At 45.4% G+C, this 14,000-nt stretch overlaps 1 protein-coding gene across 1 annotated transcript in view; it reads left to right on the top strand.

Moving 5' to 3' along the window:
* LOC132835241 (arf-GAP with coiled-coil, ANK repeat and PH domain-containing protein 2-like) overlaps positions 1 to 14,000 on the top strand; it is a 125,815-nt gene that overhangs the window by 29,010 nt on the left and 82,805 nt on the right. The gene's annotated exons all lie outside the window — the stretch shown is intronic.

Genomic DNA, 14,000 nt, shown 5'->3' with positions numbered 1-14,000 from the left:
TTTTTTAAATTCAAATTAATTAAATAAAGTAAGGGTGGAGGGTCAGGTGATGTGTTGTTTCTGCGTGATGTGGGAGCTGTTGGTTTCCATTGTGGTTCCCAGTGACCATGTCTGTAGTAAATGTTGCAGGAGAACCTCTGGCTCAGAGTCGATGAGCTGGAGTCTGAGCTTCAAACATTGAGACACACCAAGGAGCGGGAAGAGTTACCTGAATTCTGTGTTTCAGGAGACAGTCACACACCCCTTAGACTAACTAACTCTAATTCAGCCCTTGGTCAGGAGCAGCAGGCTGTGGCTGTGAGTGAGGCAGGTAGAAAGATCCAGGAGGTAGAGTTGCAGGACCTTCAGCCCTTATCCTTGTTCAACAGGTTCAAGAGTTTTGCTCCCCGGATGGACGGGAATGGGGATTGCGGGGAGGATGAGCTGACTGACCACAGCACTGTGGTGAAGGGAGCCATTCAAGTTGGGAGCGGAGGGAAGAGAAATGTTGTTATTGGGGATAGAGTAGCCCGATGCATAGACACTGTTCTCTGTTACCAGGATCAAGAGTCCTGAAGGATGTGTTGCCTGCCTGGTGCTGGGGTTCGGAAATCTCATCTGGGCTGCAGAGGAACTTGAAGTGGGAAGGGAAAGATCTAGTGGTCCACATAGGTATCAGCAACATAGACAAAGCTAGGGTAGAGGTTCTGCTAGGGGAATATGAACAGCTAGGAGCTAAATTAAAAATCAGAACCAAAAAACGGAGTAATCTATGGATTACTATCTGAGCCACAAGCTAACTGGCACAGGGTCAATAAGAATAAGCAAGTAAATGCATGGCTCAAAGATTGGTGTGAAAGAAATGGGTTTGAATTCATGGGACATTGGCACCAGTACTGGGGAAGGAGGGACTTCTTCCGAAAGGATGGTCTTCATCAGAACCTGCTGGGACCAGACTGCTAGTGAAACCCATAACTAGAGCTGTAGACAGGGCTTTAAACTAAATAGGAGGGTGGGGGTCAGTTATGGAGGAAGTTAGAAAAGGCAAATTAAAGAGAGGTAAGAGTGCAGAACTTGGGGAGGTTATTAAAGTCTCCAGCACAGACACAAAGAGGAAAGAGTGTTTGGAAAGGGTTAACAATCAAACTGCAAGCATGCTGAATAAATGAATGATAATGAGAATAGGGACAGTAAACCCAGGATTGAAAGTGTTATATCTGAATGCACACAGTATAAGGAATAAGGTAGATGAGCTTGTGACGCAGATCGAAATCAGCAGGTATGACATGATGGGCATCAAGGAGACATAGCTGCAAGGGGATCAGGATTGGGAGCTGAGTATTCAAGGATAGACATCCTATCGAAAAGATAGGCAGGTGGGCAGAGGGGGTGGGTTCGCCTTATTAGTAAAAAATGAAATTATATCAATAATAAAAAACGAAGTAGGTTCAGATGGTGTAGAATCTGTGCAAGTAGAATTGAGGAACGACAAAGGTGAAAAAAAAACAATAGTTGGAGTTATGTACAGGCCTCCATAAGAGTAGTCAGAAGCTGGGACGCAAGATACAACAGGAGATAGAAAAGGTGTGAAGGAAAGGGAAAGTTACAGTGATCACAGGGGATTTCAACTTACAGGTGGACTGGAAAAGTCAGGTTGGTAGGGGATTGTGAGAAAAGGAATTTGTGAAATGTCTATGAGATGGCTTTTTGGAGCAGCTTGTGGTGGAGCCCACTAGGGAACAGGCCAACACTGGCTTTAATGTTGTGCAATGAGGCAGAGTTAATACGGGACCTTAAGGTGAAGGAACCCTTAGAAAGCAGTGATCATAACATGATCAAACTTACTCTGCAATTTGTGAGAGAGAAGATAGAATCAGAGGTCGTGGTATTACAGCTGAATAAAGACAACTACAGAGGCACGAGGGTAGAACTGATTGGGAGAGGAGCTTAGCAGGAAAGACTGTGGAACAGCAATGGCAGGGGTTTCTGGGAGTAACTCAGGAGACACAACAGAGATTCACCCCAAGGCAAAAGAAGCATGGCCCAGGGAGGATGAGGCAACCTTGGCTGACTAGGGAAGTCAGGGACAGCATAAAAGCAAAAGAGAAAGCATATAATGCAGTGAAGGGCAGTGGGAAACCAAAGGATTTGGAAGTTTACAAAGACTAACAGAAGGCAACAAAAAAAAAAGAAATAAGGAGGGAGGAGATTAAATATGAGGGTAAGCTAGCCAGTAATATAAAGGAAGACTGTAACAATTTCTTTCAATATATAAAGGGCAAAAGAGAGGCCGCTGGAAAATGACACCGGAGAGACAGTAGGAGCGAATAAATAAATGGCTGAGGAACTGAATAATTACTTTGCGTCAGCCTTCACGGTGGAAGACATGAGTAATATCCTAAAAATTCAAGAGAGTGTAAGGGTAGAGCTGAGTATGGTGGCCATCACCAAGGAGAAGGTGCTAGAAAGACTGAATGGCCTGAAGATGGATAAATCTCCTGGACCAGGTGACTGCACCCCAGAGTTTGAAGGGAGGTAGCTGAAGAGATAGTGAAGGCATTGGTGGGGCTCTTTCAGGAATCGCTACAATCAGGGAGGGTCTCAGAGGACTGGAAATCACTAACATAACCCATTGTTTAAGAAGGGAGTAAAGAAAAAGATGGAAAATTCTCGGTGAATTAGTCTAATCTCGGTCGTGGGGAGGACCCTGGACACCATTGTGAAGGATGAGATTTCTGAATACATGGTAAAACAGGGCAAACTCAGCATGGTTTCATCAAGGGGAGGTCATGCCTGACAAATCTGCTAGAATTCTTTGAGGTGGTAATGAGCAGGTTAGACCAAAGAGAGCCAATGGATGTTATCTATCTGGACTTCAAGAAGGCCTTTGACAAGGTGCTGCACAGGAGGCTACTGAGTAAGAAAAAGGCCCCATGGTGTTACAGGCAAGGTGCTAGCATGGATAGAAGCTTGGCCGTCTGACAGAAAGCACAAGTGAGGAGAAGAAGGTTCCTTCTCAGGATGGCAGCTGGTGAGGAGTGATGTTCCGCAAGGCTCAGTGTTGGGACCACTTTTACTTTATGCATTATAATGATCTAGTTGAAGGAACTGAGGACATTCTGGCTAAATTAGATTAGATTAGATTACTTTTTTTAAGATTAGATTAGATTACTTACAGTGTGGAAACAGGCCCTTCGGCCCAACAAGTCCACACCGACCCGCCGAAGCGCAACCCACCCATACCCCTACATATACCCCTTACCTAACACTACGGGCAATTTAGCATGGCCAATTCACCTGACCCGCACATCTTTGGACTGTGGGAGGAAACCGGAGCACCCGGAGGAAACCCACGCAGACACGGGGAGAACGTGCAAACTCCACACAGTCAGTCGCCTGAGGCGGGAATTGAACCCAGGTCCCTGGCGCTGTGAGGCAGCAGTGCTAACCACTGTGCCACCATGCTGCCCTTAGTGGATGATACAAAGATAGGTAGAGGGACAGGTAGCATTGAGGAAGTGGGGAGGCTGCAGGAGGACTTTGGCAGATTAGGAGAGTGGGCAAAGAAGTGGCAGATGGAGTACACGAGGCAAAGTGTGAGGTCATGCACTTTGGTAGGAAGAATCGAGGTATGGACTGTTTTCGAAATGGGAGAAAATTCAGAAATCTGAAGTGCAGAGACTTGGGGTGGGGGTTCTAGTCCAGAATTCTCTCAAGGTGAACTTGCCGGTTGAGTCAATAGTTAGGAAGACAAATACAATGATGGATTGAATATAAAAGCAGGGATGTGCTTCTGAGGCTGTATAAGGCTCTGGCCAGACCACATTTGGAGTACTGTGAGCAGTTTTGGGCCCCATATCTCAGGAATGATGTACTGACCCCGGAGAGTGTTCAGAGGACGTTCATGAGAATGGTACCAGGAATGAAAAGCTTAACATATGTGGAACATTTGAGGACTCTGGGTCTATATTCGATAAAAGTTAGAATGATGGGGGGGGACTCTACTTGAAACATACAGAATACTGAATGGCCTGGATAGAGAGGATGTTGGCAAGATGTTTCCATCGGTAGGAGAGAATAGGACCCAAGGGCACAGTCTTAGAGTAAAGGGAAGACCTTTTAGAACAGAGAGAAGAAGGAACTTCTTCAGCCAGAGAGCAGGGAATCAATGGAATTCACTGCCACAGAAGGCTGTGGAGGCCAAGTCACTGAGGGTACTTAAGATGGAGATAGATAGGTTCTTGAATATAAAAGAGATCAAGGGTTATGGTGACAAAGCAGCAGCATAGGGTTGAGAAACTTTTCAGCTATGATTGAATGGTGGAACAAACTTGATGGGCTGAATGGCCTAATTTCTGCTCCTGTGTCTTATGGAGCATACAGTGTCCACCCACCCCATACAGAAAGGTGGGCATGTGAGAGCTGTGGTGTATTTCTCTCCAACTTTATTTAAATTGACCTCTCTCCCTCTCGGCCTACCCTCCTCAAATTTTGTTGCTGTTGCCCTGCCCCTGATGGATAATGCCTGTTAATTGTCACTGTTCACATAGTTCAATTATTTAGCTTGATGGTAGTGAAGTCCTCAGGTTGATCTCTGAGTGATTGGATGTGGACAAAGTAAACAGTGTGTTTTTGCCCCTGGTGTGGAGTGTTTGTTATTTGTGTTTTGAGTGTTTATTTTATGGTCTGTATATTTTTTTTTTAAAAGTTTCTTTCTCAGGAGTTGAATTAGCTTCTAAACAGGGAAGGATCCAGTCAGGAACTGTGAAAACTTGTGCTTGTGTTTGTTTGGGGTGGCATGGTGGCTCAGTGGTCAGCACTGCCTCCTCACAGCACCAGGGACCCAGGTTCAACTCCCATCTCGGGCGACTGTCTGTGTGGAGTCTGCACATTCTCCCTGTGTCTGCGTGAGTTTCCTCCCATAATCCAAAGATGTGCAGGTCGGGTGGATTGGCCGTGTTAAATTGCATTAGTCAGGGGTAAATATTGGGTAGGGAAAAGGGTCTGGGTGGATTACTCTTCGGAGGGTTGGTGTGGATTTGTTGGGTTGAAGGGCCTGTTTCCGTACTGTAGGGAATCTAATCTATATTATAGAATTACAAGAAACCCTTGCAACTGTCTGAAAGTCTTTTACTGCATTATACGAATGGTTATCAATCTGTTCAACATTCGTAAAATTTGAATGCTGTCAATGCTACCATATAAGAAATGTGCCAGCAAATCTGGCCATAGCAAAATCTCAGACAACAATGTGATAATTTCCCTGCAGATTTGTTCCTCTACTAGTTGATATCTATAGACTTCACAGAGGAATATAAATGCTCTCTTTTTCTTCCTTAGCTCTTGTCAAATTGATTCTGTCCTTGAACCCTCTGACTTATCCTCTTTTTCCAACATTGAAATGATCTCCCTAAAGAACAGAGCCATCCCATCTCCTTTCCTTCCTTTTCTCTCTTACCTACACCTCAAAAGGTCAGGAAAAAATGTTCCTTTTGAAATCCTTGCTTAACATTCATTATATTTTTCATTTCTAAATGTTCTTCTATTGGAGTCATAGAGATGTACAGCACGGAAACAGACCCTTCGGTCCAACTTATCCATGTCGATCAGATATTCTGAATTAATCTAGTCCCATTTGCCAGCACTTGGCTCATATCCCTCTAAACCCTTCCTATTCATGTACCCATCCAATGTTGCAAATGTACCAGCGTCCACCACTTCCTCTGGCAACTCATTCCATACACGTGCCACTCTCTGTGAAAAAGTTGCCCCTTAGGTCCCTTTTATATCTTTCCCCTCTCACCCTAAACCTATACCCTCTAGTTCAGGACACCCCCATCCTAGGGAAAAGTAGGAATTCCTGAAGTAGGTGGTTCTTCATCAGAACTGCTTTGAGAAGGAATTCCACTATTTTACCTACTAATGACATTAAGCTGACTGGTCTAACATTTTAGAGTGGTGCTGGAAAAGCACAGCAGGTCAGGCAGCATCCGAGGAGCAGGAATATCGACGTTTCGGGCAAAAGCCCTGATTTGTGTTTGATAATGGTTGTTCAATGCCTTTTACCCATAATACCTTCATAACCCTTTAAGCCATTGGTAAGCGATAGTCTGAGAACCTTAACTTTAAAAATATACTCAAAACTGAGCTTCCACAGCTCCCTAGAGTAAAGAATTCCAAAGATTTACAACTCTAAGTGATAACATTTCTGCTCATTTGGTCCCAAATACAGTGGAACTTCGATTATCCGAACAACATGGGCAAGGAGTATTTTGTCGGATAATCGAATGCCAGATAACACAGTTTAGCATTTTTGCTGGATAATCCAAAATTCGGATAATCGAATTCCAGATAATCATGGTTCCTCTGTACTACTCCTTTCTTTTAAAAAAATCATGCCTCAAGTTTTCCAATCAGGAGAAACATCTGCATTCACCCTGTCTATCCCTTTAAGCATTTTTGAAAGTTTCAATGAAACCGCCTCTCACTCTTCAAAACCCAAGAGAACACAGGCTTCGTTTGTCTCCTCTCTCTTCATAGGACAGTCCTACCATCCTGGGAACGGGTCTGCTGGGCTTTTGAGACAACCCAGATTCCGTTGGTGGAACTCAGGTGATCTGGCAACATCAATGCGTAGAAAACAGAGTTAATGTTTCAAGACCTGTGACTCTTCTTCAAAGCAGTTCTGATGAAGAATCACCGAACCCGAAACATTAACTCTGCTTTCTTTCCACAGATACTGGCAGATCTGCTGAGTTTCACCGGTTACATTTTTATTATAGATCTCCAGCATCCACCATTCTTCATGTTGTTCTGGTGAGTTTCTGTCGAACTCCCTCTTTTACAAATGCTGACCTGAGGTAAGCATACCAGAATTGCACAGTTCTCCAGGTACAGTCTAACCAAGCTTCTAGAGAACTGAACCACTCCCGTACTCAACATCTCTTGCAATAAAGGCAAACATTCCATTGGACTTCTTAATAGATTGCTGCAACCTGCCATATACTTCCCCACTCACTAAGTCTCTTCAAATCCTTGTAAAACTGCTTCACATCATCTTCATGATGCTGTTTAGCTCTGTTTCATTTGTAAACATTGGTCACCACATCCAAATCATAAATATATATTGTGAACAGCTGGGGCCCAAGCGCTACTTGAACAAATGCATCAAAAAGTTCAAGAACAGCTTTGTCCCTGATTTTATTAGGCTGCTGAATGGACCTCTCTAGTTTCAATCCAACATTGATCTTGCTTTGTGCACCTCCTGTGTAGCTGTAACACTGTATGCCTCCCTCTGTCTAAGCACCCTATGATCTGTATGTCCCTGTTTGCTATGATCTGCCTGTACTGCTCGCAAAACAAAACTTTTCACCGTACTTAGGTACATGTGACAATAATAAATCAAATCAAACCGAGACCCATTTGTTCCTACTCTGTTTTCTGTTTGTCAGCCAATCCTTATTCTATGCCAGTACATCATCTGTTATCCGATGAGCTTTAGTTTAACTAATTTTCTGTGGGGGACTTTATTAAAAGATTTCTGAAAATCCAGGTATACTACTGTTTATCACTTTTTTAAAGTAAAATCCTCAAAAAATTCCAAATTTGTCAAACACGATTTTACATTTGCAAATTCATTTTGACTATGTCCAACGGATCATTTTTATCCAAGTGTCCATTTAGCATGATAGATACAGAACATAGAACATTACAGTGCAGTATAGGTCCTTCGGCCATTGATGTTGTGCTGACCTGTGGAATCAATCTGAAGCCCATCTAACCTACACTCTTCATTTTCATCCATATGTTTATCCAATGACTATTTAAATGCCCTTTAAAGTTGGTAAGTCTACTACTGTTTCAGGCGGTGCATTCCACGTCCCCACTATTCTGAGTAAAGAAACTACTTCTGACATCTGTCCTATATCTATCACCTGTCAATTTAAAGCTATGTCCCCCCATGCTAACCATCATCATCCAAGGAAAAAGGCTTTCACTATCCACCCTATTTAACCCTCTGATTATCTTGTATGTCTCAATTAAGTCACCTCTCAACCTTCTTTTCTCTAACAAAAGCAGCCTCAAATCCCTCAGCCTTTCCTCATAAGACCTTCCCTCTATACCAGGCAATATCCTGGTAAATCTCCACCGAATCCTTTCCAAAGCTTCCACATCCTTTACTATAATGCAGCGATCAGAACTGCATGCAATATTCCAAGTGTGGCCACACCAGAGTTTTGTACAGCTGCAGCATGACCTCGTGGTTCCGAAACTCAATCCCTCTACCAATAAAAGCTAACACACCACACACCTTCTTAACAAACCTATCAACCTGGGTGGCAACTTACTGGGATCTATGTATATTTTCACCAAGATCTCTCTGCTCATCCACACCACCAAGAATCTTACCATTAGCCCAATACTCTTTATTCTTGTTGCTCCTTCGAAAGTGAATCACCTCACACTTTTCCACATTAAACTCCATTTGCAACCTCTCAGCCTAGCTCTGCAGCTTATCTATCTCCCTCTGTAACCTGCAACATCCTTCAGCACTATCCACAACTCTACCAACCATAGTGTCACCCACAAATTTATTAGCCCATCCTTCTACACCCTCATCCAGGTCATCTATAAAAATGACAAACAGCAGTGGCCCCAAAACAGATCCTTGCAGTACCCTAGTAACTGAACTCCAGAATGAACATTTCCCATCAATCAACCACCCTCTGTCTTCTTTCAGCTTGCCAATTTCTGATCCAAACTGCTCAATCACCCTCAATCCTATGCCTCCGTATTTTGTGCAATAGCCTACTGTGGGGAACCTTATCAAATACCTTACTGAAATCCATATACACCACATCAACCGCTTTACCCTTGTCCATCTGTTTGGTCACCTTTTCAAAGAACTCAATAAGGTTTGTGAAGCACGATCTACCCTTCACAAAACCGTGTTGACTATCCCTATTCAACTTATTCCTCTCTGGATGATTATAAGTCCTATCTCTTATAACCTTTTCCAACATTTTACCCACAATCTAAGTAAGGCTCATTGGTCTATAATTACCAGAGTTGCCTCTACTCTCCTTCTTGAACAGACATTTGCTATCCTCCAGTCTTCTGGCACTATTCCTGTAGACAATGACAACATAAAGATCAAAGCCAAAGGCTCTGCAATCTCCCAGCTGGCTTCCCAGAGAATCCTAGAATAAATCCCATCTGGCCCAGGGTATTTATCTATTTTCGCTCTTCCCAAAATTGCTAACACCACCTCCTTGTGAACCTCAATCCCATCTGTCTGGTCGCCTGTATCTCAACATTGTCTTTTTCCCAGTGTGAATGCTGACAAAAAATATTCATTTTGCGCTTCCCCATCTCCTCAGATTCCATGCACAACTTCCCACCACTGTCCTTGATTGGCCCTCATCTTTCTCTAGCCATTCTTTAATGCCCTATATAGCTACAGAAAGCTTTAGGGTTTTCCTTGATCCTACCTGCCAACGACTTCTCATGTCTCCTTGTGGCTCTTCTTAGCTCTCTCTTTAGATCTTGCCAGGTTAACTTGTAACTGTCAAAGCCCTGAAGGTTAGGTTCTAGCATTTTCCCTGCTACTGATTTAAGGCTGACATATCTGCAGTTCCCGGTTTTCTTTCTTAGTCCTTTCTCATGTAATGGGTGACGTTTGTTCTCTTCCAAACTGCAAGGATCATTCCCAAATTTAAGAAATTTGGGAAGATGATCACAAATGCAACAACTAACTTTGTAGCTGCCTCCTTCAACACTGTGGGATGTACACTATCAGGTCCAGTGATACGATTTTTTTCACCCCACTAATTTCTCCAGTGCAATGTTCTTACTAATCTCCTTCAAATCCTTACTCTTCCCAGTCTCTTGAATATCTAGTTCTGGGAGATTTCTTGTGTCTTCCTCAGTGAAAACATAACAAAATAACAATTTAACTTTTCTGCTATTTCTCCATTCCCATATTACAATGCTTCTGACTCTGCCTGCACCAGACCTACATTTTAGCTGAATACTTCTTTTTTTACATACTTATAGAAGCCTTTCCAGTCCATTTTTATGTTTTTGCTAGTTTACATTACATTCATATTCTACTCTTCCTTTCCTTACCAGTTTCTTTGTCTTCCTTTAGCTTCCCAATCCTCAGATTTATTGCCTACAGTAATGTAATTGTCAGGTTAGAACTTGGTATTTATCTAATATAACGGTGTTATAAAGAAGGCTGTTCTTGACTTTGCTCTGCCTTCATTTAGTGTCTTGAATCAAACAGCAAGTGATTCAGGATAGCATAGTGGCTCAGTGGTTAGCACTGTTGCCTCACAGCATCAGGGACCCAGGTTTGATTCCCACCTCAGGTGACTGTCTGTGTGGAGTTTGTACATTCTCCCTGTGTCTGTGTAGGTTTCCTCCGGGTGCTCTGGTTTCCTCCCACAGTCCAAAGATGCGCAGGTTAGGGTGAATTGGGCATGTCCAATTGCCCATAGTGTTAGGTGCATTAGTCAGAGGGAAATGGGTCTGTGAATTATTCTTCAGAGGGTCGGTATGGGTTTGTTGGGCTGAAGGGCCTGTTTCCACACTGTAGGGAATCTAATCTAAACTCATGGATTTAGACATGAAATCATGCGACAAATGACTCCCCAAAAACTCCCACCCACCACCTTACCATTTTAAAGTCTTTGCCCCCTTGTTCCTTCTAAATATATTTTCAGTGAAGGCATGAGAGTCAGTCCTGACAGTGTAGCTCCGTCATGTCTCAGACTGATGCTAATGCCAATGAAACAGACTTTCAGTGACGAGCTCTCCATTGTGACTGTCCTCCATGCAATATTATTCCTTGTTCTCATAGGTCATGAGTACATTGTAATTGTTGGGTAGACTGTTTATGGGGCCTCCTCTAAAGGTGTGTCTAAGTTCTGTGTAATATTGTCCAGACGTTCTTCTGACTCCCTTTTGGAGAGCAGGGCGGTCAATTCAAGTCACGTGGTGGACCTGATCTGACATCTTGGTACTTGGGGTGAATCGTATTTACAAATGTGGACCTACAGGAGGGAGAAACTATGACGCTATTTTGCTCATTACTCGCACATACAACAGTGTAAAATAAGTTTATGGATGCAATACCTCGTGGGTCATTGTGGCTTATGGGTATTCCGGGTGACTGCCTGAAATCAGCAATGGATCATATTCAGAAAAAAAAAGACACCTGTTTCAGAACCTTTCAGTAAAGTGTGCAGAAAAATAATGTGCAGTGTAAGGAGAAAAAGTGTTTAGCCAGAACAGAATGCCTTTGGGTGTGGGGGGATTCAGTGTCCTAAGAACAGGTACAACATCTGGTACAATAGAATAGAATATCCTTTATTGTCACATGTGGGGGGTGTGGTGCAGAAGTACCAGTGAAACATTTTTACAATGGTTGCCTCTAATGGAGCCACCTTAGGGACAACCACTCAGGTACAGATCTTGGATACAAAGAGGAATAAAGGAAAGAAAAGGAAAAGTATTACATACAGTCCCTAAAGAAAAGTTTAGAAATAAGATAGTTATAACATAGATTAAGGATTGACATTACAGTCCAGTAAAGAGTTTCAAATGACAGCAGTTCAGCATGCAGTCTGACCACACATGCCAGGCGCTGTTCCACTCCGCTCCAGACTCCAATCTGCTCCTCAGCAGGTCTCGGTCCCCTCTGGCTGCTCCGGGTCTCGGTCCCCTCTGGCTGCTCCGGGTCTCGGTCCCCTCTGGCTGCTCCGGGTCTCGCTGCTCCGGGTCTCAGTCCCCTCTGGCTGCTCCGGGTCTCGCTGCTCCGGGTCTCAGTCCCCTCTCGCTGCTCCGGGTCTCGCTGCTCCGGGTCTCAGTCCCCTCTCGCTGCTCCGGGTCTCAGTCCCCCCACTCTGCTCCGGGTCTCATTCCCCCACTCTGCTCCGGATTTCATTCCCCTCCGACTTGTCCGGTCATCAGTCCCCTCACTCCGCTCCGGGTCTCAGTCCCCTCACACTGCTCCGTGTCTGCTTTAAAACAGAGAAAAGAAAGCAAAAGAACCTGTGCAGCAGAGGAGTCCAGGGTGGGGAGTCCTACTCTGCTAGGAGAAAGTGAGGACTGCAGATGCTGGAGATCAGAGCTGAAAAGTGTGTTGCTAGAAAAGCGCAGCAGGTCAGGCAGCATCCAAGGAGCAGGAGAATCAACGTTTCGGGCATGAGCCCTTCTTCAGGAATGAGGAAGGTGTGCCAAGCAGGCTAAGATAAAAGGTAGGGAGGAGGGACTTGGGGGAGAGGCATTGGAAATGCGATAGGTGGAAGGTTATAGTGAGGGTGATAGGCCGGAGTTGGGGGTAGAAGCGGAGAGGTCAGGAAGAAGATTGCAGGTTAGGAAGGTGGTGCTGAGTTCGAGGGTTAGGACTGAGACAAGGTGGGTGGAGGGGAAAGGAGGAAACTGGAGAAATCTGAGTTCATCCCTTGTGGTTGGAGGGTTCCTAGGCGGAAGATGAGGCGCTATTCCTCCAGCTGTCGTGTTGCTATGGTCTGGCGATGGAGGAGTCCAAGGACCTGCATATCCTTGGTGGAGTGGGAGGTGGAGTTGAAGTGTTGAGCCACGGTGTGGTTGGGTTGGTTGGTCCGGGTGTCCCAGAGGTGTTCTCTGAAACATTCCGTAAGTAGGCGGCCCGTCTCCCCAATATAGAGGAGGCCACATCGGGTGCAGTGGATACAGTAAATGATGTGTGTGGACGTGAAGGTGAATTTGTGGCGGATATGGAAGGATCCCTTGGGGCCTTGGAGAGAAGTAAGGGAGGACGCGTGGGCGCAAGTTTTGCATTTCTTGCGGTTGCAGGGGTAGGTGCCGGGAGTGGAGGTTGGGTTGGTGGGGGGGTGTGGACCAGACGAGGGAGTCACAGAGGGAGTGGTCCTTTCAGAACGCTGATAGGGGAGGGGAGAGAAATATATCCCTGGTGGTGGGGTCCGTTTGAAAGTGGCGGAAATGACGGCAGATGATATGGTGTATATGGAGGTTGGTGGGGTGGTAGGTGAGGACCAGTGGGGTTCTGTTCTGGTGGCGAGTGGAGGGGCGGGGCTCAAGGGCGGACGAGCGGGAAGTGGAGGAGATGCGGTGGAGAGCATCGTCAACCATGTCTGGGGGGAAGTTGCGGTCTTTGAAGAAGGAGGCCATCTGGGTTGTTCGGTATTGGAATTGGTCCTCCTGGGAGCAGAAGCGGCGGAGACGAAGGAATTGGGAATATGGGATGGCGTTTTTACAGGGGGCAGGGTGGGAGGAGGTGTAATCCAGGTAGCTGTGGGAGTCGGTTGGTTTATATTAAATGTCTGTGTTGATTCGGTCGCCCGAGATAGAAATGGAGAGGGCTAGGAAGGGGAGGGAGGAGTCTGAGACGGTCCAGGTAAATTTGAGATCGGGGTGGAAGGTGTTAGTAAAGTGGATGAACTGTTCAACCTCCTCGTGGAAGCATGAGGCAGCGCCGATACAGTCATCAATGTAGCGGAGGAAAAGGTGGGGGGTGGTGCCAGTGTAGCTGCGGAAAATGGACTGTTCCACATATCCTACAAAGAGGCAGGCATAGGTGGGGCCCATGCAGGGGCCCATGGCTACTCCTTTGGTTTGGAGGAAGTGGGAGGATTGGAAAGAGAAGTTGTTCAGGGTGAGGACCAGTTCAGTCAGTCAAAGGAGGATGTCAGTGGTTGGCACGGCAGGAAAGGAAGAAGCGGAGGGCTTTGAGTCCTTCGTGATGGGGGATGGAGATGTACAGGGACTGGATGTCCATGGTGAAGATAAGGCTTTGGGGACCGGGGGTGTGAAAATCATGGAGGAGGTGGAGGGCGTGGGTAGTGTCCCGAACGTAGGTGGGGAGTTCTTGGACTAAGGAGGAACAGGACTGTGTCGAGGTATGCAGAGATGAGTTCGGTGGGGCAGGAGCAGGCTGAGACAATGGGTCGGCCAGGGCAGTCAGGTTTATGGATTTTGGGCGGGAGGTAGAAACGGGCGGTGCGGGATTGTGG

The sequence above is a fragment of the Hemiscyllium ocellatum genome, chromosome 44, assembly GCF_020745735.1.
Source record: "Hemiscyllium ocellatum isolate sHemOce1 chromosome 44, sHemOce1.pat.X.cur, whole genome shotgun sequence".
Classification (NCBI taxonomy): Eukaryota; Metazoa; Chordata; class Chondrichthyes; order Orectolobiformes; family Hemiscylliidae; genus Hemiscyllium; species Hemiscyllium ocellatum.
Note: the sequence above shows the minus strand (reverse complement) of the source record. Positions and strands in the feature narration are given on the sequence as shown.